This window comes from Mus caroli, unplaced genomic scaffold, assembly GCF_978045245.1.
Source record: "Mus caroli unplaced genomic scaffold, Mus_caroli_1 scaffold_13, whole genome shotgun sequence".
Lineage (NCBI taxonomy): Eukaryota > Metazoa > Chordata > Mammalia > Rodentia > Muridae > Mus > Mus caroli.
Genome location: NW_028227268.1, coordinates 86,141,256 through 86,162,662, shown reverse-complemented (window position 1 = coordinate 86,162,662; position 21,407 = coordinate 86,141,256). Strand labels below are relative to the sequence as shown.

Sequence of the window (21,407 nt, the reverse complement as noted above, 5' to 3'; positions counted from 1 at the left end):
GAGCATTAAGACACAATTACTTTTTCTTTATTCAGCATCAGTAATTTTTTTCAAGGCTCACCCACAAATACAAGAAGTATCAGAAAGCTTTCCATTAAAAGTGTACCATTATAACAGTAAGGCTTAAGGGTCTCTCATCAAATCAAGGGTGGGAAGAATTATGCTATTTCTATAGTTATGGAGGTATCTTTTACAATAGCTTATTTTGCTATCTCTAAATTTCTACAGAACAAAAAATGCAATCTGTCAATAATTAATAAGCTCACAAATAAGCTAACATACTGGCTAAGTGAACAAACTATGACTTAGTACCAGAAAAACAGGAATTACAGGAGATTTTTAAAAATACATTAAAAAGCAACCAAAATTAATAAACAAACAAACAAACAAACAAAAGCCCACAGTGACTTGCCTGCCTTCAAAAGAGTCTTGTGCAAAGAGAAGTTTCATAATGAATTTCAAAATTGTTTCAAATCACCTAATCAAATTTTGGAAGCAGATATCTGTGAATAGAACTAGTAGATCAAAAAAGCACTTATCTGATGGGCAATCACACATTCTACCATTTAGTTATTCTTCAAATTAAGCTCTGCATAAGCTCCTGGGATAACTGTGTGAAAAAGCATTGCTTTAGAGTTTTCAGATATGTTTACTCCCTTTTATTGCTCCGTTCCTCACTAAAAACGTCAGATCAGAACAATTTTGATATCCTCAAAGAGCGAGACTGTATTGAGATCCAAACATCTATTATTTTCTTCACACAGAATACTTTACCGATGACTGTCTTGTCAAGTTTTCCTTTCAGCAACAAACATACAGGAAAGACGTCAAAGTTAGAGATGAGTTTTGCATTGTAAGGGTCTAGCCACAGAGTTCTCTTAAATACAGCCTCCGTTTCAAATTCTAATGTGTGGCTTCTAACATAAAGCTTCTAGCAAACACTAGGATGGAGAGAGCAAATAAAAATAGAATTGCTGAACATTAACTGTGGGAGAAGGATCTTCCTAATAAATAAAAAAAAGTATATATTTAGTAAAATGTTTTTCTTTACAACCTGCCTAATACCTAGACGGTCCTTACCCAAATGATGTAGCCTCTTTCTTACCATGTTTGGAATGAATTACTCCAAACAGGCTGCACCTTCCAAAGAATGGTTCTTGCTACAATTCAATGGTGTCCTGACGGCCAAACCATATATGTACATCAGCAGAGTATAAATCAGTATGACCTCAGAACTCTCTCCAACCCTACCCCACTTTCCTAAGCCTGTGCTGTAAGTGTGGATATTGCTCAGTGTTCCACCTCTAGCCCTGTTCTTTATCATTTTAGAACTTCAGTTGAGAATTTTGTCCATACTCCAAATAAGGACTTATACATGTCTCATCTTTAAGCTCCACACTCAAAACTGAAGTCTCTCTCGTCCTGTCCCACAGCCTGTCACCTACCACAGGCTCTGTACAACCTCTGTACATTGCATATTTTCCTTCCTGATTCCTCCCCACTGAAACTTGTGATATTCCCAGTCTCCTTCACTTTGAAAACTTATATCAACATGCTCACTACCTCTTTCCATATATGCACTGGTCATGTATCACAGACTCTCTGCCTCCATTGCACATCTGCTATAATCCTGCCTCAGATAATCTGCCTGTAGCAGATGCTCTGAATTTGTAAGTGTGGTTCTGACCTTGCCGTCTCATGGCTGTTTCTTCTCAAGAAATGGAATCACTACTTATTTAGTGATTGAGCCACAACCCCAGAAGTCATTCTTGCTTTCTACCCAGTTCACTTTTTCTATCTAATGTATCAGCAAGAGCTATGGCATTCACTTAACAATTGTCTCCCATGGGACTGGTAAGGTGGGTAAGTGGGTAAAGATACTTGCTACCAATGTTGATTGCCTGTGTTTGATCACTGGACCCACATGATAGAAGAGAAGTAGCATCTAAATGCTGTTCTCTGGCCTCTGTATGAGTACCATTCTATGCATGCACATACACATAGGCACACACACACACACACACATACATGAAACAAACAACCATAATAAAACAATAGGCTTTTTATACATAGCCCTCATATATAACCCAGTATTGCTAATCATTTCCCTTCAACCTTGCCAACTCTCCTCTGGAAATCCATGAGTCCATTATCTCCTATACTCTCGATACCTTACCCTAAATTCTCAGTGTAATAGGTATTTTTAATTTAACATTAAGGAAACTACTAACACACACATACAAACACACACATACACAGAGAGAGAGAGAGAGACAGAGAGACAGAGAGACAGAGAGAGACAGCGACAGAGAGAGAACAATCTTCAATATAGTGAATATAACATCAGCAATGAGATGGCATTATGAATATTTCATATGTCGTTAAGCACTTTCAACATGACCAGATCTGTCTTCTCTATAATCTCATCTCCTTGCTTCTCATTTGACTTTGAAGCAAAGCAGCAAACTATATATTTCATCCCCAAAGCTTTGACATGGATTCTTTAAAATAGAGGATTCTACTTTTGAGAAGATTGCCCATGCTGATTTCAAAACATTGACTTCTTAATCTTACTTCTTAATCTGTGTCATATTTCTTTAGTTTTCCAATTTTTATTTACTTCTTATAAATTAATGAATTAGTTTAAGAATACTGATAAAAATTTAAATGTGTATGATAGACATTTAACACTTAGACCTATTTTTTTCTTTTACCTTTGTTGGAAAACCAGGTACTTAGTCTTGCAGAACTTGCAAAGACAGCATTGCTCCAGTTACATGCCGCTGTGCCATCTCATCAAACTTCCTTTTCCACATTTCCTACACGTTGATTATAGTAGCTAGAAGTGTGATAGATGTTCTTTTAAAGTTAGGCTCAAGGAACTATAATGTAGACTTAAAGGAAAGTGAGTAGCTTAAAAAACCCATTTTATTAGTATTAGTTTAAAATCTTTCAGTCATTTTTTTCTATGATGAAAGTAAAATTTAAAAATTCCTCCTCATGGACAACAGGAATGTCATGATCTGGTCCGAGGATCCCTTCTTGCTCCTGCTGAACTCCACTCACTCAATAGTTTTTGAACAAATCAATGTCTAAGTAGATAATTTAGTTTTAGCCCTCTTACCCACTGACCTTGCATTCTTCCTCCTTGTCTTTTCATTTGCTTTTACCTATGGGTCCAGGGCTTCCTAAACTATAGACTCCCAACCATGGTGAACAGGCTTGAAAGAAATAGCAATGTGATGCCTGACCACAGAAATATCCAGAATGATAAACAGAGTTCTTTTCACTCTCACAGATTCATTGGTGTTCCTGGCTCTCTGGCTCATTTGCATATGATATATAGTATAGCTTTGGAATCCGTTTTATACATTCTAGTTAAAAATAATGGGTACCCACTCCTTCCTTATCAGTAGCATGTTGTACAGATAAATATACTGTATATGTTTCTGTGGGACCCATGGAAGAGTGGTCAGAAGAAGATGTTATTGACACATTTCTGGAATCTATTCTCTACTTGATCACTTAAATATTCAGATCAATAATATGAAATATATTTCCTTTATTTTACCTCTTATAAAGTATGAGGTTAAGAAATAACTTCCTTGTATTCTTCAATGGTTTAGATAGGTGTACCTCAAGCTCACATAAGGTGAAGACATATTTCCCAGCCTGATGGAAGGTTCCATTTACTCTGGGCAATGACCTCAGCGAGGGCAATAAGACTCTGCTTTCCTTTTATGCTTAGCTTTTGATTCTAGCTATGAAATGAGAGCTTCTTCAAGATTATACTATTGACTATGATGTTTAAACACAAGCCTAGAGGCAATAGGCTGAATAACCAAGGAATAAACATCCCCAACCATGAGCTAAATTGAACTTATCATGTATTTAACTGGTTTGTCTCATGTGTTTCTTGCCATAATAGAAAGCCAGTACATACTCCTGCTAAGAAGTACAGGAGAGAGTACTTATAAAATCCTTAAAATGTTAGTCCAAAACATATCATTGGTTCTTGTTGATACCTGTCATATATTCATACTAAAAGGATTTTGGTTATCTTTGCATCTTAGTGCTAAGTGAAATTGCAGAACACATTCTCATTTTCCCCAGCCACATGCATTGTACTGATACCATGCTTGCTTCTGGATCAACTATAAGTCAAGTGTTTTCCCTCTGGGAAAGATGTACCCAGAATATGGGGACTAAGGATTAGCATGAATGACTTATGAATGGAGACTAAAATTACCAATATATACCTTGGAAATTCAGAATGAATGACAAATAATTCACAAGTAACAATGTGTATATGTATAATTTCAGAAGTTATATGTATATTTTCAGAAAGGTAGAGGGAGGTAGTTCAGCTTGCACACATATATCAAAGAAATAACGGATAGTTCAAGTCACAACCAAAGCCACCTTCTTTGTACCTGTCTCCTTCCTAACTCAGAGGATAACATCTGTTCTATAAAAGAGCCAACTTGAGGAGCAGCAACATTTCACCCAAGTAAACAATCTCTCTCTGCTTTATATACCCTCTCCTACATCAAGTTTAACACCAAAAGGCAAGTCAAACACAATAGCATCTTAAAATACAGAATGAGGAGGATTTGTCACATTGCCTTTGAACCACAAGTCATACATTTGATGAATGGTAGCAAAGCTTTTCTGTCAATGCCCAATTCATACTTTATTTTCTGAACTCATATACATCCCCAATGTCCTAGTAAAATAATACTTGAATGAGCATGTATGAAATATAATCATACTTTATTTGTAGACAAAGAATGTTTTAACACAATTATCAAGTGTCATGGAATATTATTTTGATTATTTTCAACTATTTGAAGCTATTTTCTAAAAAATTATTCATAATCATATAAAAATAGATATAAGGTCAATTCTGGCACACAGGGTGACCTTTATGCTAAACTAAAATATAAAACATTGAGACACCAACTCCAGAATTGAACTAATTGTAATTGATGGGATCCTATTTTCTAAGACATGATTATCTTTGAAACTGCAAAGTAGGAAGAAGAACAGAATTTTCAAAATCCAATCCAAAGCCTATTCATTGGATCACAACTTCCCACCTCAGAGGGAAGTGATTTCCTCATTTGTGAAATAGAGAATGAAACAATAAACTTACAGAATATATCATGAAATCAAGAACACCAATTTAAATCAGTCACACACCATACAGTCCCCACTACACACAGATACATATATATATATATATATATACATATATATATATATATATATATATACACATATATATATACATATATATTTTACACACACACACATACACATGTACCACATTTCTCTCTGTGTGTATGTATATGGTATATATATACACATATATATACACATATACATATTATATGTGAGATAAATATACATATATATATCTACATAGAGAGAGAGAGAGAGAGATAAATGTGGGGTGTGTGTGTGTGTGTGTGTGTGTGTGTGTGTTATAAGACACTCTTTTTCATGTCCTCAAAGGAAAAGGACAACATATTGAGTTCATGAAACATAAGTTTATCTAACACAAACCGTATCTGTGCAAGACAAGGGAACTGAACCACTGGCAGTTGAATGAGACTCGTCTATCTTTTTTGTCTATTCACAAGTAAGTGTCTGAAGCAGTTAAATGACTTTTTAAAAAACAGGAGCATCATCATTTTGATAAGCCTCAGAATAAATGCAAGTACCTTCCCTGTAGGATCAATATGACCAAGAGTTTCAAGATTCAAGTTCTTCAGGGTTTTGCTACAAATTGACAGCCAGTCTCTTAGCACTTGACTTGACATGAGACACAGTGAAAGACACGCAAACCTTAGAGTGGAGAGCTTCATCTCAAACAGCTCTACACTGGCCAGACAAGTATGGTGGCTCAAGAAGGCTAGCCAGCTCATGCAAAAGTCAATTGTGAATTACTCTCTCTAAATTAGCTCCACAGCTGTGGTTTGCAGTACTTGGAGTACCCTTCAAATCACTCATTGTGTATGTGTGCAGGGAGAATAGACGCCTGCTTTCCCCACAAACACATACCTTCTGGCTAGCTGCCATGTCAACTTATGGAGACATGCAGATCTAAAAGGACCACTTCTGGAACTCTATCAGAAAAATGTCACGTCAAGAGTTTGGCATTAGGAGCTGCCGGCAGGTACTCAGACATATCTAATTCCAGGCCTGAGATCTACGAAGGAGGTTTATAAAATAACTCAGTTTGGAAACAGCCTAAAGTTCTCAGTCCCCTTTCCCCCAACATCAGGAATCAGAGAAATTGTGTCAAAATGTATTTATTTAGAAAAGAAATAAGGGCCTCCTGCTTTTAAGAAAAATAAAGGAAGTCAAGAAATAACCTATGCAATTAGCCCCTTCCTTAAGATATTAAGGAAGCCTACAATCTGGCACGAGATACAAGTTACAAAAATTCTATTTCACTACCTGTCCAACATCAGAGATTCTACTTTTATCTAGTCAATTTTTATCTAATCAATGTAGCTGCAGATTTAGATGTGGAAGTGAATGAAAAATGCAGCTGGAAGCTGATATTGTAAGTTACAGCAACAACCCATTCTCCTGGAGACAAGGCATTAAAGTTTAAAATACATGTATATGTTTCTCTCACACATATACACACACATGCACATGCACATATTTGTACAGGAGACAGGAAAGTAAACAGAGGAAACAGAAGTCATCCTTGATATACAAGTGTCACACATAAATTCACAGAGGCATAGAAACAAGAAAGAGGACACACCATCCTCATAGAGAGATGACTCTTGCCCCTTCTGTCCTTAGACACATACTTCCTGAGCCTGGATCATTGGGAAAGTCCTGAATTCCTATTTTACAGATATTCTTAGCAAAATGTGTCAATCATTTTATCATCAGGTTAAATGGGACACTGTTATCACCTGGCATAGGCTCGCAGCTCTGTACCTGTCTTCTCAACTCTTCTGGTTCCGGCCAAGTTCCCTGGCTTGACATTTATAACCATGGCTAAATCCTAAAGAGGGCTTAAGAGAAAGATGAATTTACTCTTCCGTTCTCCCCATTCTCAGTCTCTCTCCGGTCCCCCTCCCCCCCATGAGTCATGGTTGGCCATCTACAAGAACAAAATATCTAACTGAAAAATAGTGTCTTCCAACGGCAGCATCTGTCTCCCTGGCAGGCTCTACTGACAGTTGGGGTCTGGCTCTGGAGCTGTTCCTTCTAGAAGCTCTGTGGGGCTGAGCTATTAGTGGGCTCTTGTCTTCCTAGGTGCTGTTTCCTACTGGTTCCTCCCAACTGGAAAGAGGGACTTGTATATATTTATCCTTCTGAGAATCTGCTATTGTGTAAATATCTCCAATTGAGACCCCCGTGGGAGGCCACACAGGACACAGGAGCTTCTGCATTTCTCTTCCTGCAGAACATCCATCAAATAGCTTAGCAATTCCCAAGGGTCTGCTCCTGGGTATTATATAAGCAGTTTCTCCTTCAGAAAAAGAAAAAGAGATGCTTGGAGACACTGAAATAAAAATGCCCACAGCTCTCTCAGGGAATTTCAAAATAGCAAGTTTCTTAAATACCAAGGAAAGTACCTGGTTCTTCTCCAAATCCAAAGATAGCCTGTGGTAGATGGTGAACTAGATGTTGGAATGGGGGAGGGGAAGGAGACATAGGGGACCATAAATGACACTAGGGAAATATATACACTATACCAAGTTATGCAGCAAGCTACAGCTGTGGAAGTTCTGACACTTTGGAAATTTAGTGAAAAGTATTTAGATAAAGCCATTCTGTCTGGAGAGTACCTCAGGTGGGGGCATGTTTGCAGAGCTATGGTATTCTGGGCATGGCACATCTGTCTTGTTCTAATTTGGAGCCTAAAATACTTCTGTCAGGCTCTCCCTCTCCTTCAAAATTTCTTCTCAAATTTTCTTGTCTTTCTAAACAATGACTCAAGCCTCAGAACCCCTGGAAGCTCTGGATTCTTACAAAAATTAGAGACCATCCTTTGTTTTCAAGTCCCCTTCCAGTGCTGAAGAGAGCAGGGAGGGAGGCTTGAGGTGCAATTGAAAGGCTCCTCATTTGAAAGCCAGAAAACACATGGCGCACCTCTGACAAAGAAATAAAAAAGTCTTTGGGATCAATTATCAATAACCTTCTCGTGGAAAGTAAAAGTCGCTGAAAGTCCCCTAAAGACCTAAAGCGTTTAAGAGAATCCAGTAGTTCCTTGGATTCACTGTTTTCTAACAGTAAACACAGAGAAAAGGATTAAAACTTCAAAGATCTCACTTATGTAAGTCAGACAACAACACAAACTAGACAGTGGAAGGATTAATCTAAAACAAAATTGGCAAGTGAGGATTTTGCACAGAACTGCTCTCTGCCTAGATTGATTTTGTTTACAATAAGAAGTAGAATTTGGACCTATTATCCATTCCTTCTTATGTTTTCCTTGTGAATTGAGATTGTTAAAATAGCATTGTAATTATCTTTTATCTATGTGATGATTTATTTAGAATATGAACTCCCTTTTTACGTTATTAAAGTCATAATATTTCAATGTTCTCTTAAATAGTCAAAATATAATATTAAAATATGGAACAAATATTTATTTCACCATTTCTTCACAAAGCAATCTGATTATTCTTTGATAATAAATATCACATATATATGACATATCATATACATATATACACATTTAATTTAAATATTTAAAGTTTTTTTTCCAGTTTTAAAGGTCATATTTAGAGTAGACCCAACTATGAATATGAATGAGTTGGAGGCTATGCCTAAAGCTGATGCCTTTTCAAGTAAAAAAAGACTTACTAATAGTTCCATTTGTTTTCCATTAAAAATCTCCTCATTGTGTTCCCAGCAATCCACATGGCAGTATCTGAGCCTGCTTGGACAAAGCATTTGCTTTGTGTGTATCAGATGCAAAATTTACTTAAATTCCAGATAATTGCAAGTGCATCTGCTAGGCTTTGTCCCTGGTCTATATGAACATTTCCACAGTGTATACAAAGAGCAATTACCCAACAACTAAAGAAAAAGAAACAGTGATTTCTGAAAATTATAGCCAGCTCCTTTATCAAGGAGTAAGTTTGTGCTAAAAGAATGCAACCCCAAAACACTTTTTTTAGGAATGCTTTCAATCACCACACATACATTATCTACAAAGAACAAAAAATGAGCTTTTCAACTGTTAAATTACTAGGTATGAAACAAGGATAGCTACAATTTTAAATAAAATCATCTCATAAAACACTGAAGTTTCCCCTGGAAGAGGAGGGGGCACAAAAAAAAAAATCCCCAACAACACAAATATTCTATTTAAAGCAATTTGATGCAATGGTAAATGGTCTCATTCTCTGTTCTTGATAAAAAATGTTGCAAAAATAGTAACTTACCCTATTTCTCATCAGATTTGATTTTTCTAATCTGAAATAATAGTCCAGAGAATTGAGAATATCTAAACAGAAAATTAGAAAATAAAATAGAAAAGTATTGGCTTTGTGTGTTAAATATGCAATTCCAGGCCTGTCTGTGGAGCTCCACCTGGACCATTTGATCAACTGCTCCTTCTCTTTTTCCTCCCCCACCCCTTCCCGCTCTTTGCTTTCTTTTAACCTCATGCACAATCCCATTGCAGCTGTCACACTCTACAGAGCTTCCCTTCCTTCAAAGCCCAATCCAATTTTCAGACTTTTACACCTCATGCCAGCTAAACAACATCAACGGCACTCCTGTGCAAGGCCTAATAGAGTAGATCTGTTCTCTTTATTTTTTCTAAAGAAACTCTCAAAGCTATCCACAGTGGTCACAATAGTAGCATAGGAATAGTGTGTGTGTGTGTGTGTGTGTGTGTGTGTGTGTGTGAGAGAGAGAGAGAGAGAGAGAGAGAGAGAGAGAGAGAGAGGGACAGAGAGAGAGAGAGAGAGAGAGGGACAGAGAGAGAGAGAGAGAGAGCATGCTACTTAACACTAACAAATTTTTGTGACCTTTGTCTTACATGGAATCCATCAGTTTCCTGGTCACTTATTTCCTCTTCCATCTTCATTTGAATATCTTCATTATCATTTTGTAAAATGTATTATGTTACTGGCCAGGGCTATTCGTCAGTAAAAAGCTATCTCCATATTCCCCAAACTGGAAAAATCATCATTATCATTAATATTTCATAGAACTGCATTAAATGAGACAATATTCAATATTTAACTATCTAATCCTACAGTAATTTATATTAGAAAATACCAACCATGTGAGAATTCAGCCAGTCAGATTATTTTATTGGATGAACCTTTGTCTTTATTAATAACACTTCAGTGTCTCATATTTTTTCAGCAGAGTGTAACATCCGAGGACTGAAAGTGATTTTGTTTCTAATTAATTCTCAAAATCCTTAGGAGACAGTGATGGAAGGATAAATATATTAGTTCAGAATTGAAGAATTAAAGGCTGAGCCTTCAGATGCAAAAGTTCTGTGATATGGAGTACTTGTGTGGGCCCTGTACCTCACTGGGTTTACTAGTAATTTAGTAAGAGGCACAGTGCTTTAAAACCTCAGAGAACCTGAAACTACAAATAAAAAGACATGTAGCTTTATCCCTTTCAAATGCGACAATTCCTCTTATTTCAAGCTGATTTATAAAGTTCTGATATTTCACACAAAAAACACATTGCTAATTTGTTTACTGCAATTATCAGGCCTCCCAGATAATTCCCCTATGCTCTGAATGAGGTCTAACTTTTGTCTACCTTTTTGTGAACTTCGTATATTTATAAGAGATCAAAGATGGTTTAATTGTAGGTAAATTATATTTAATTTTGAGAGAAACAGAGTTTAAGTCAATAGCATTTTAATAGGCTCTTGGTGGTGAGAAAATAATTTTATAAGTTACATACTATAGATTTATGTGTATTTGAAAGTCAAAAGCATTGGTCCTAATACTTTTATAATCAGGGATTGCCTCTGATTCTTTTTAGGAAAAAATAATATCTTCATGTGGCTATAGATCTTTCAAGTACATGCTGAGGTCCTTGTTATACACCACCTAAGATTCCATAGCTCAATATAAAGAATAATAAAAAAATATTGGAAGCTTTCTGTTTATGTGTTTTATTGACTCCAGTCTTTCAGATTGAAGAAATTCTGTTTATCTCTTATAGACCGTCAGCTGTTGTCTCACTGAGCAGAACACAAAAGAGTTAGCTACCATGTCTTGGAGTTCTAATAGAAGGAATATGAGCACCACATAAAGACAGACCAACGTCAATCAAATGAGAATGCACTGTCCTAGAATTTTGAGAAGAAAACCAGCAAGCCAGAAACAAGGGTAGAGTGACTTTCTGTTTGCACGAGATTGTAGCAAACCTGTACATTTCTAGTCATAGCATCAATGGCAGTTCAAAGAGAGTAGCTAATGTGAGAGACATGAAGGGTTTCTACTGGGCAACCTGAATCCAGCTTCAGAAGCAGATAGCCTGGCTACCTTTCTAACCCAAAATTCCTGAGATTCTCAACAGCCTTAAAACTTTTCACTAAACCAAGATTACCCTCTTTACTGTACAATGAGAACATGGCCTGGTCCTGAATTTAAAAGGAAATTCAAAATATTTCAGTTAATTATATAATACAGTGGAGAAATAAAGACTTTATAATACTATGAATTTATAAAATATTTCCTATCAAAAAGAACTGTATGCAGAAGAGCCCCAGCAGCCCCAGATAAACTATCTCACACATCCTCAGGCATTCTCAACCCAGAAGACACGAGCCAAGTGCAGAAGTTTAAAGGAAGAGCATATCCCCAAAGGCTCTACATATTTTTTTTCTTTTACACCCATTGCTTCTCCAATTCAAACAGACAAGGAAGAGTAGATGGAAGAGAAATTTGGATGGTTTAGCGACTATTTGCTGGAAATGAGATATGAACATCGTGAAAGTCACAGTCAAAATGAGCATTAATCAAGAAGCTGACAGGGGATATCAAAAGTCAGAGCAGACTGCCCAAAGTCCAGGAAGCTATTACCTGGGGCCGTGCAGAGGGTCAGCACCTCCGGGGCACTGGTCCTTTACCATCTAGTTTCTGAGATATTCACCTCCTGCTTTTCAAGAATATTACCCTTCCCGTAAATGCCTGATAAGAGATAAATTACGAGCATGAACTCGTGAAAGGAAAACCCAAGAACTTGCATATTAACCCTGTCCTTTCATGGTCCCTGAGGAAAGAATTCCTTGAGAGACAAATCCTCACCCTTGGGATGTGAAGAATGAGGTAACATTTTCTCCTTTTTCCAGTTCCTGGAATTATCAAAAATTATCTTTTTTGTCTCCCTTTTAATTTTTAGGGGAAATAATAAGTATATGCATCACTTATGAGCAATGTAAATAGGTAGCTTGGGGTAGGAAGTGATTTAGCCACTCACTCAATCATTCAAGTCACCCAGGCAACAGGCACACATCCTGAAAAACTTCAGCACTGGGATATCTTCTTATTCTGAAACCTAGAAGTTAAGAACAACCTAACCTGTGCAGCCAGAGACACCGTTTAATACTCACCTTCCAGCTTCACCCTTTAGGTAAACATGCCTGTTATTAGATATTTGAATTTTTTTTAAATAGAAATAAAGAAGAAAGAAAGCTGACACATTAGATTCCTGACCTCGCCTAAAGCCATGCTTTTCACAGAATAAATACATGGGAAGTTGCAAGGAAATGCTGCAAAATGTGCACTGTACACATGTGCCAAGATAAATAGGTAAATAAATAAATCAGAAAAGGGTAGCAACATGGTGACAAATTTTTCTGAACGTCTTAGGTTAAAAACCTTATTTTAAAAATATAGACATGCATCTACGTAATATTCTTTTACCTAAGCTTCTAGACCACAGGGCTGTAATCCTCATACACACACATGCTAAACTGTGTGTGATTCTGTGTATACCCCATGGGGGCTTAATAACACTTATGAATTGACTGACAAGAGAAAAACCAAGAAATGACAACCTTCCGGGTAGCTGTAACACAATTTTAACTTGAAAATTGCCCAGAAATAGACTTCACAATCTATGGGAACATACACAAATCATATAAAAAGAAGCAGTGGCCCTCATATACCTAGACTGGCCTTAGGGAATAGCTTAGTGAAAAATTGCTGCTGTGGGAACGAGAGTTCAGCCTCTATCTCTATTCACTATTTGGCTTCTGCAGAGAATCCAGCTACAAGCAATGTTTATTCTGCAAGAAAAAAAAAAAGGTACTATAAGATAATGTTTAACATTAAGATTAGAAGAACTATAGAGTTGTGCTTAATCTTTAACATGCCTCTTACTGAGTCTACAAGTATCACACACCCTTCCTTTCAATACTCAAGAATCATGTTGGCATTTTAATTTCTCTGCAGACAAAATGTAGAGCAGGGGGAAAAAAGGAAAGAAATTCTAATCTCCAATGCTGGGATAGCCTCTTTGATAGAAGCTTCCCCAAACCAATGGAAATTAGCAACAAATGACAATTTAGCTAGCTCTTTCTCCAAATGACATCCACAGTGTACCTCTGACACCAAATCTTGTTCAGTGAGACCTAGAAGAAAGCTTTCAAGTGTCTTTAAGTTCCAAAGGGGTGTTTTCTTCCCTGAAGTTTCTACCTTGGAAGGTCAGAATGGGCCAGACATAACAATGTACCTGTCCTTTCAGGGGAAGAAGGATATAAATATTTCTCTTATCAATTTGGCTTTGTCAAATCTCCATGAAAGAGTGACCAGTTCAGCCTCCTCCTACATTGAAAAGAAATGTCCACCTTAGTAAGTTTCCAAAACTATGATGACATGTGGCTAGAAAATGAAGGGAGAAATGACACTCAGGATTCATTCTGTGAGAATAACAGGGTAAAAGATGAGATAACCAGGATTGGTTGCAGAAAGAATTTTAAGTGAAAACACAGAAGAGAAATAAGAAGCTGCCTGCCTGCCTGCATCTTTCCATACCACCAAAGGCCAACTACAGCAACCTCTTTTAAAGTGTAGCAATGCTGTCTTACACACACCATCTTATTTTCCATTGTCTAGTATTCCCCTTATTCTCTCTGCCTCTCCCATCCCAGAACTGGAAATGAAGAACAAATGCAGAGCCTTGCACCTGCTAGGTAAGTGTTCACTTAGCTTACCTTCACTCTTATTAGTCAGCCTCACATTTTACCTCGATCCTTTCATTTTGACCCTCAACTTATAATCCTTCCCCTGGATGGACTCCATCATCTGCCTGGCTAGAAAATTGATCCTGATTTCCAATCTCCACTTTAAACATCCAAACTACCATGTGTTTCCAAAAAGCTAAAGCATTTGAGACTTCATAAGGCTGTGGATTGCATTGAAAAGTCCTATCTTCCAGTTTTTCTGTATTTCCCTATGTCAACGCAGACGCACCTTTATTTTCAAATGATATCTTTCTTTCAGGTTTTAGATTCTCACCCTAAGAACAAGGAGAGAGGACAAGTTGATCCGGCCCCCTCTTTATTTTCATGGCTACCTTATGGAGTTGGGAGATTGATGACTGATCTTTCTTCCACGTTCATCCACTGCCTACTCTGTAGCCACATGTAAATTTGCCAATGGATAATTAAGCAACAGACACATCCAATAAATATAATAAATAAATTTGATTTTTTTCCTCTTAGTAATTGGTTTCATCTGACTGGCTCTGATGGTGTGTAGGGATATATAAACAGGATTAGGAAATAGAAAAATTAGATGCTGGGTCCTACAAATTGTACCCCCCCCCCAAGCACTGTGAAATGTCTCTGCAATAACTATGTTATCTATAGGGTTAAAATAGAGAGAAGCAGTTTTTGCTTTCTCAAGATGTTTCACTCAAAAAATAAAAATAAAACTGCAGGAATGACTAATAAGAAAAGTGTAACCAATCATAGAACACATTTTTTCACACTTATAGACCCTCTGCCCCCAGCTCACACTGTCCTTCACTCAAACTTCTACTTAGCTAGTGCTGACAGTCCCAAGCCCTGCTTAAGGTCCCCAGTCTGAGGTGTCACATAAGACAAGGCTACATGAATAGAAACATCTTGGACATACTAGAAGACAGAGAATGCACAGATATCTGTGTACAATTACTGCCTAAGCAAATACAAAAATGAAAGGAAATTAAATAACTTTTCCAATATACCCTACACAAAGAACACAGCACTATCTTGCTTTGTAAAGAAAGCGCCTATTTCTCTTCCCCTTTGAGTTCCTAGATATCCTTTTGACTTCAGACTGCTTGTACCAGCAGAGGCACAGGACCTGGCTTGTGTGTGGGAATCACAATCCTGACCATGAAGGAATAAAGTAAGATAAAGACTAAAATGCACTGTAGTATAGTTACTGTTTTTCTGCATTTCTAAGTAATTTCTACTGAAATGTGTAGTGAATATTCAAATGGCCCGATATTTTGATATTTTCATTGCTTTAAAAATGATCATGGTTAATATTTTAAAGCCAGTTGCAAAAAGTCTGTAGTAAAAAGCACGCTTTGGCTGTTATTGATACCCAGATTTCTATAGGCATAGGTAAGAAGAGCTTCTGTGGTACTGTTTCATTCTTGGAAACCATTTAAAAACCATACTTAACTTGTTTTCAATACTGAAATTTTGATGTAGCTCGAAGAAACGATCCAAATACAACATACTTACATCTATGTTTTTGAAATGATTATTTTATAGTATAGGATGTGCTTAATCTCTGCCAAAATGATGTGCCTTTCCCTGTATACTTCTTCTACATGTACTCTATTCCTTTCCTGGAGGCAGGAGAGATCAAAACTTTAGGTATCAACTAAACTGTGAGCAACAACAAAAACAGCATTTAAATATAAGCATCTACCAAATGAATCCTGCCTCTGTAATGATTTACAATCAATATACCACTCTGAGTTTCGACTTTACCGCTTTCATATGACTAGTACTCTGGCTTTAACTCTTACTTTCTAATAAGTAAAGACTGAGGAATCTAAATAAATAAATTAATTTATGACTTATTCTTTTGAGTCACATTCCTAAATACATTATTACTTGATAGGGTACAAATTTCTCTTTTCTATAAATACAAAGGTCATACTAACCGAGATGTATACCGCAAAATGTCTAGTGTTATTTATAAAACAAGCCTAATCTTATAGAGCACTAAAAGGAAAATACTCATGGAATAACATATACTTTCTGAAAGCTGAGTTATAAACTGTTGCAAATCTACATTGAGTTCTCCTGAAATGATAAGAACAAGCAAGCAGAAAAACTTCCCAAATTCTATGTCCCAAAATATGTGGCAGAGCCACCTCCGAGAAGACAGAGTAGCAGGGGGCACAGCCCACAAGTCAGTAGATCTGCAGATTCAAGCCCCTTCCAGACTGCAGGCCAGTCCTGGGACCTGAGCACCTCAGAGGAACCAGCTCTCTTCCCAAACACACAGCACTGTAGTTTCCAAGACAGACTTGGCTGTTCAGCACTTATCATGCATGTATATCCTAGCAGGGGCTACACGCTGTTAGTAATATGAGGGACATAGTCGACTGGTCCATCTGGGCCACATTGGTCAGAGTGGTAGGGGGCAGAAATCTTTACCCGGAGAAATAGACTTTACTTTAACATATCACATGCATTGGTTTGTTTGGGGTTCTCTTTATTATACTTACAGAGTTAAAACACCTGCTCTCTTTTCACTCACAGGCCAGCACAGCACATAAATACTATGCATACCCCATCAATTCATTTTTGCCTATAAGGATTGTCATTCTATGCCGAGGGCAGAGGGCAGATGGACCAATGGAAGACTTTCAGGAAAAACAAAACAAAACAAAACCCGAACAAACAAGAAATCAAAAGGAACTTCATTTTGTGGACAATTTCTTAGAGTTCTTCATGGTTTGCTATGGAGGAACTGATTTTTGAAACCTGTACCACTTCAAGTTCAGAATCACACTGTGGGGTATATATTGAATGGATTCTGCAGAGACAAACGGATTTTAGTGAACGAGTTATAGGCTTCTTTAGCTTATGAAGCCTTTGGAAATATCAGCAAGACAACTCTCAGTGTATCTAAAATAATTACATTAGCAACTGCTTTGTCTTTCTTAGCACGGAAAAGAGAACAAGAAAGTAAAAACAACTACATGTTGCTGATAGTACACATTCTTAAACAATGTAACCATTTCTTTTCTAAATCAAACTAAACGCCAGAAATACAAAGGCTACTTTGGCAAAGCTGCTACACAAAGAGCAGATACTTCTGTTCTCAGCAGAAGAAATTCTTTAAAATGACTGGTAGGGTAAATACACATTACTTGCAGTATTCCTTGATTGCAAAATTTATCTCATTTCATCAAATATTGTGACCTATCTTTTCACTGAAAATACCTTTTAAAAATGCAAGTATCCAGGTGCTATCTTTTGGCTGAAAGTCTCTTTCACTTCTTCTGGGTGTAGAATGGAGAGTGTGAAGAACACAGCGAGGTTAGCAAGAGTCAGTATCAGATTAAAGACTAGAACTGTTGCTCCATGCCAAGTAATGAGGGAAAAAAATGCTTTGTCCATAGCCATGTGTGAGATAAAGAGTTTGACAGTAAGTCCTACCTCTCCAAATCTTACTATCAGTTTAACTTTTAGCCCTCAGATGGGGAGGGATATTTTTTTAAGCCCTTGGAAATGACCTTGATTTTATTTCAGCAGAAATCACCTCTCCAAATCAGTCAGGTCAAAAGGAAAATCTAGGAATGGGCAGGGCAATGCAGGTCCTCCTTTAAAGCACACAGGTACATTGAGGATCCTTTCACTCATACAACGAAAAGAATGGCAATCAATTTTAAGAAACAGTCTGTAGGTCTAGCAGAATCAACACTTTGGACATGCAGAGAAATCTCCATTCTTATAAAGATGGGAACAGGAACTCTAACAATAGAGTCAGACAGAACTGTTAAGGTCTGTGAACCCACAGCCTCAGACACTTGTCTTTCTACACAGCCCTCTTTAAAAAGAATGTTACCTTCTCTAGGAAGTGCAAGGCTTTTTGCACATACTGACATGTCACTAGCAGACCAATGGAGAATGCACTCCCTAATTTACCATCAAGATGATGATACTATTTTGATACCTTAACCTGAAACCAACATCAGGCGCAGAAGTTAAAGGCTCTTAGTGAAGATTTAAGGACAAGCTTAATGATAAAAACAACAACAACAACAACAACAAAAACCCAAAACAAAACAAAACCAAACGTCAGTGAAGCCACAGAAATGCTATCATAGAGAACCACGTTATAGTAATGCAAATCCGGCTAGTGGAATAGTAGCATAGCTTGTCACTGAGTCAAAAGCATAGATGTGTTTAATAGTTTAACAGAAAAAATATCTGAGCCTTCTAGAAGTTGCCAGGAAACTAGAAGTGCACAGAGGGTTGGGGTGGAGAAACAAACCAAAATAAGATAAAACAAAAAACAACTCTGCAGGAAAGAAACGTGTTCCCTAAATAAACAAACTCATGGGCTTCAGAGGTTGTGAGGCTGCTGAAATGGAAGCTAATTGTGATGTGTGTATTTAAAGGTGTGCATATTTTGCCCCATGGACCCATCAAAAGAAGACTTCAGCTTGCTCAGTTATCTCTTAGTGACCATGCCTGGAAGTGTTGTGGACTACTACTGAAGCTGCTCTGCATGGGGTACGCTGTCCTGGAAATGGTCACAGGAGGAGGAGAGTAGGTTCCTTTAGAAACCTTATGGTCAGAGGACTGGGATTCACTATGTGCATGCAGTTTTGTTTCTTTATGACTCATACAAGCAAACACTCCAGTCAAAAACTGTCCTAAATGAATGGAAGAGGAGTGTTGTTCTCCTCCAATTTAATCAAAATGGTAAACTTAAGGGCCCATGAAAATATTCTAAAATGGCAATATTGCTACCTCAAGAGAGTCCTGAGTAAGAAGTACTCTCTTTCCAAATAAGATGCCTCTTTTTTATTAGAAGCATACACAGGCAGAAATAAGGCTCTGATCTCAGGAATTTTGAGAATGGCTTTTGTCAACCCTAGGGGAAACAGAACAGGTGAATCAGTGTGATGGTTTAAGGTAGCTTTTCTCTTATGTAAAACAGAACCTGAAGAGTTGACTTCATTTACAAATGGTTTCATTTTTTTTTTTCACTCCTGAATATGCTACCTGCCTTTTGCAGTTCTCACAACACCAGTTAAGTTTGCATCAAAGCAAAGTTTAGCAGTAGGACTGCAAACCAAGCTTCCCATACCATGGCAGCCTGCTGCTCTGGAGGTGACTACCATACAGTAATGGCAGTCTTCGTGACAGAATAATATTCTCCCTGGGCAAAGCCCATGGGCCTCGGAGCATCCCTAACCTGGGTCTCCCACCCGAGCTTAGATCCCGAGCATCTGAGGGTGATAGTGCACATGCACCATCCCCCTTTCTGCCATACACTTTCCATGATCCATTTCATGTCTCCATGGCTTAGCAGAAATTCTACAACCCTAAACTCCGGTCCTTCTAAATGACTGATTTACCTTCACTTATTGACCCTTCAATTTTTCTACTGAACAGGAACTGAAAACTTAAGGGGAAGAACAAGGAAGACAAATGAAATATCGTAACTACTCAAAACCCTCTAAAGGACTCAAATTATTTGACTGCATCAAAGAACTATTAAATGTGATATTAAAAATAATGTTGAACATGGATCCTGGTAGCCAGGGTGACAGAGTGAATTCTGGTGTTTTAAAGAAAAGAGTAAGGGTCTAATTTGCATGCATTATGTTGGCTATTTTAAATAATTTCATTCCATGTGTACAGCAGAAACTATTCTCCCTCTCCCCATTTGACAAGATGCCACTTCAAGTAAGAGCTGAGAAAGGGCTGGTCTGAGGTTAGCAAGCTCTGTGTGCCTCACAATTTTGAATAAAACAATACCAGCATCCTTCCTGCTTCTTCAAAGCCCTAAATTTATTATTAAGTAAATTTAGCCATAGCTCAGTCAGTAGAGTAGAAGATGCACCGAGCCACTTATCTGTTTATTATCTTTGCAAGCCACATGAAAAGCCGTGTCTACTATTGCTTCCTGCAAATCTACAGCAATGTAACACAAAAAACAGCATTTAAAAGAAATTCTCTTTCGGAATGCCAAGGATTCTTCCTGCAATTTTGAATATTTTAGGCAGCGTGTACCGTACAGTAGGTCTGGAATCACTGACATTGGTCACGCTGTTAAAACTGAGTCAAACCGCCTTGTAATCCTGGAGAGCCGATAACCTTAAACATCAATGCAATGTTAAAATGAATCCTAAAAGAATCCCTATAATTGCGATGAACATTAGAAAGAAAAGCGTCAAGTCCTTCTGCAGGGAAATAACAGCCGACTCTACCAGTCTTCCCCTCCCCGCCCCCAAACTCATGCAACTAATGATGACCTCCCGAAGTGCCGAATTTAAATGTTCCAGCATTCATCTGAGGATGAAGGGAGAAAAAAAAATACACAGAAAACCATGAAACAAGTTGCAAACTGCACAAACGCAAGGCAAGGGAGAGAGAACTGCAGCGATTCAGGAGCGATTGCAGAATGAAGAGCAACAGAAAGGAAACGGGGAAGAAAGAAAGAAAGAAAAAAAAAAAAAGAAACAAGGGGGAAAAAGCCTTAAGCATTAAAGAGTAAGAAGTGAAAAACATTTACCAGCAGCTCGGTCAGTAGCTTCGCTCCCTGACACCATCTACATAGAGAGAGAACTTAGCCTAGAGTCTTCGGTCCCAGCTCGCTTTGGAGCAAAATTCCTTCACTTCGAGGGGACAACACACACCCTCCAGAAAGAGAGAGAGGGAAAGAAGGGGGAAAAAATAATCCCAAAGATCTAGCCAGGCTTTCTCCCTCCTCCCTCTTACCCGCCCCCCGACTCCCCAAACGGTGCTCGCTGCTTCTGCACAGTTCAGGCTTTGCTGCGGAGGCGCCGCTGCCGCTGCTGCCGCGGCTGCCGCTGCTTGCGGCTGCCGCTGCTGCTGCTGGAACTGCTACTTCAGAAACGATTAGGAGGAGGACGCCCAAGCACGACCTGAGCCTGCGAGCCACCCAGGACCAATGTGCAACCTGCTCTGGAATCAAACCCATAACACACGCAACGCACACCCAGTGGCTCCTGCACGCGCACACACGCGCCCGCCCGCGCGCCGCACAGACACACACGCGCGCACACACATATAAACTCGCGCGAGCGAGCGAGCGAGCGCGCGCGCGCACACACACACACACACACACACACACACACACACACACACAAACACACATGCAAACACTCGCGCACACACGCGCACACAGAGGCGCGGAGCTCCGCTCTACGGCCGCCCGCCCTCC

At 38.2% G+C, this 21,407-nt stretch overlaps 1 protein-coding gene across 7 annotated transcripts in view; it reads right to left on the bottom strand.

Annotated features, from left to right (window-relative positions):
* Tenm2 (teneurin transmembrane protein 2) overlaps window positions 1-21,138 on the bottom strand; it is a 1,223,220-nt gene extending 1,202,082 nt beyond the window's left edge. For all 7 annotated transcript variants that reach the window (XM_085829022.1, XM_085829023.1, XM_021175392.3 and 4 more), the window contains exon 1: window positions 20,736-21,138. The gene's annotated coding sequence lies outside the window, so the exon portion shown is untranslated. The remainder of the gene's footprint in view (window positions 1-20,735) is intronic.
* Between the last annotated feature and the right edge of the window lie 269 nt (window positions 21,139-21,407).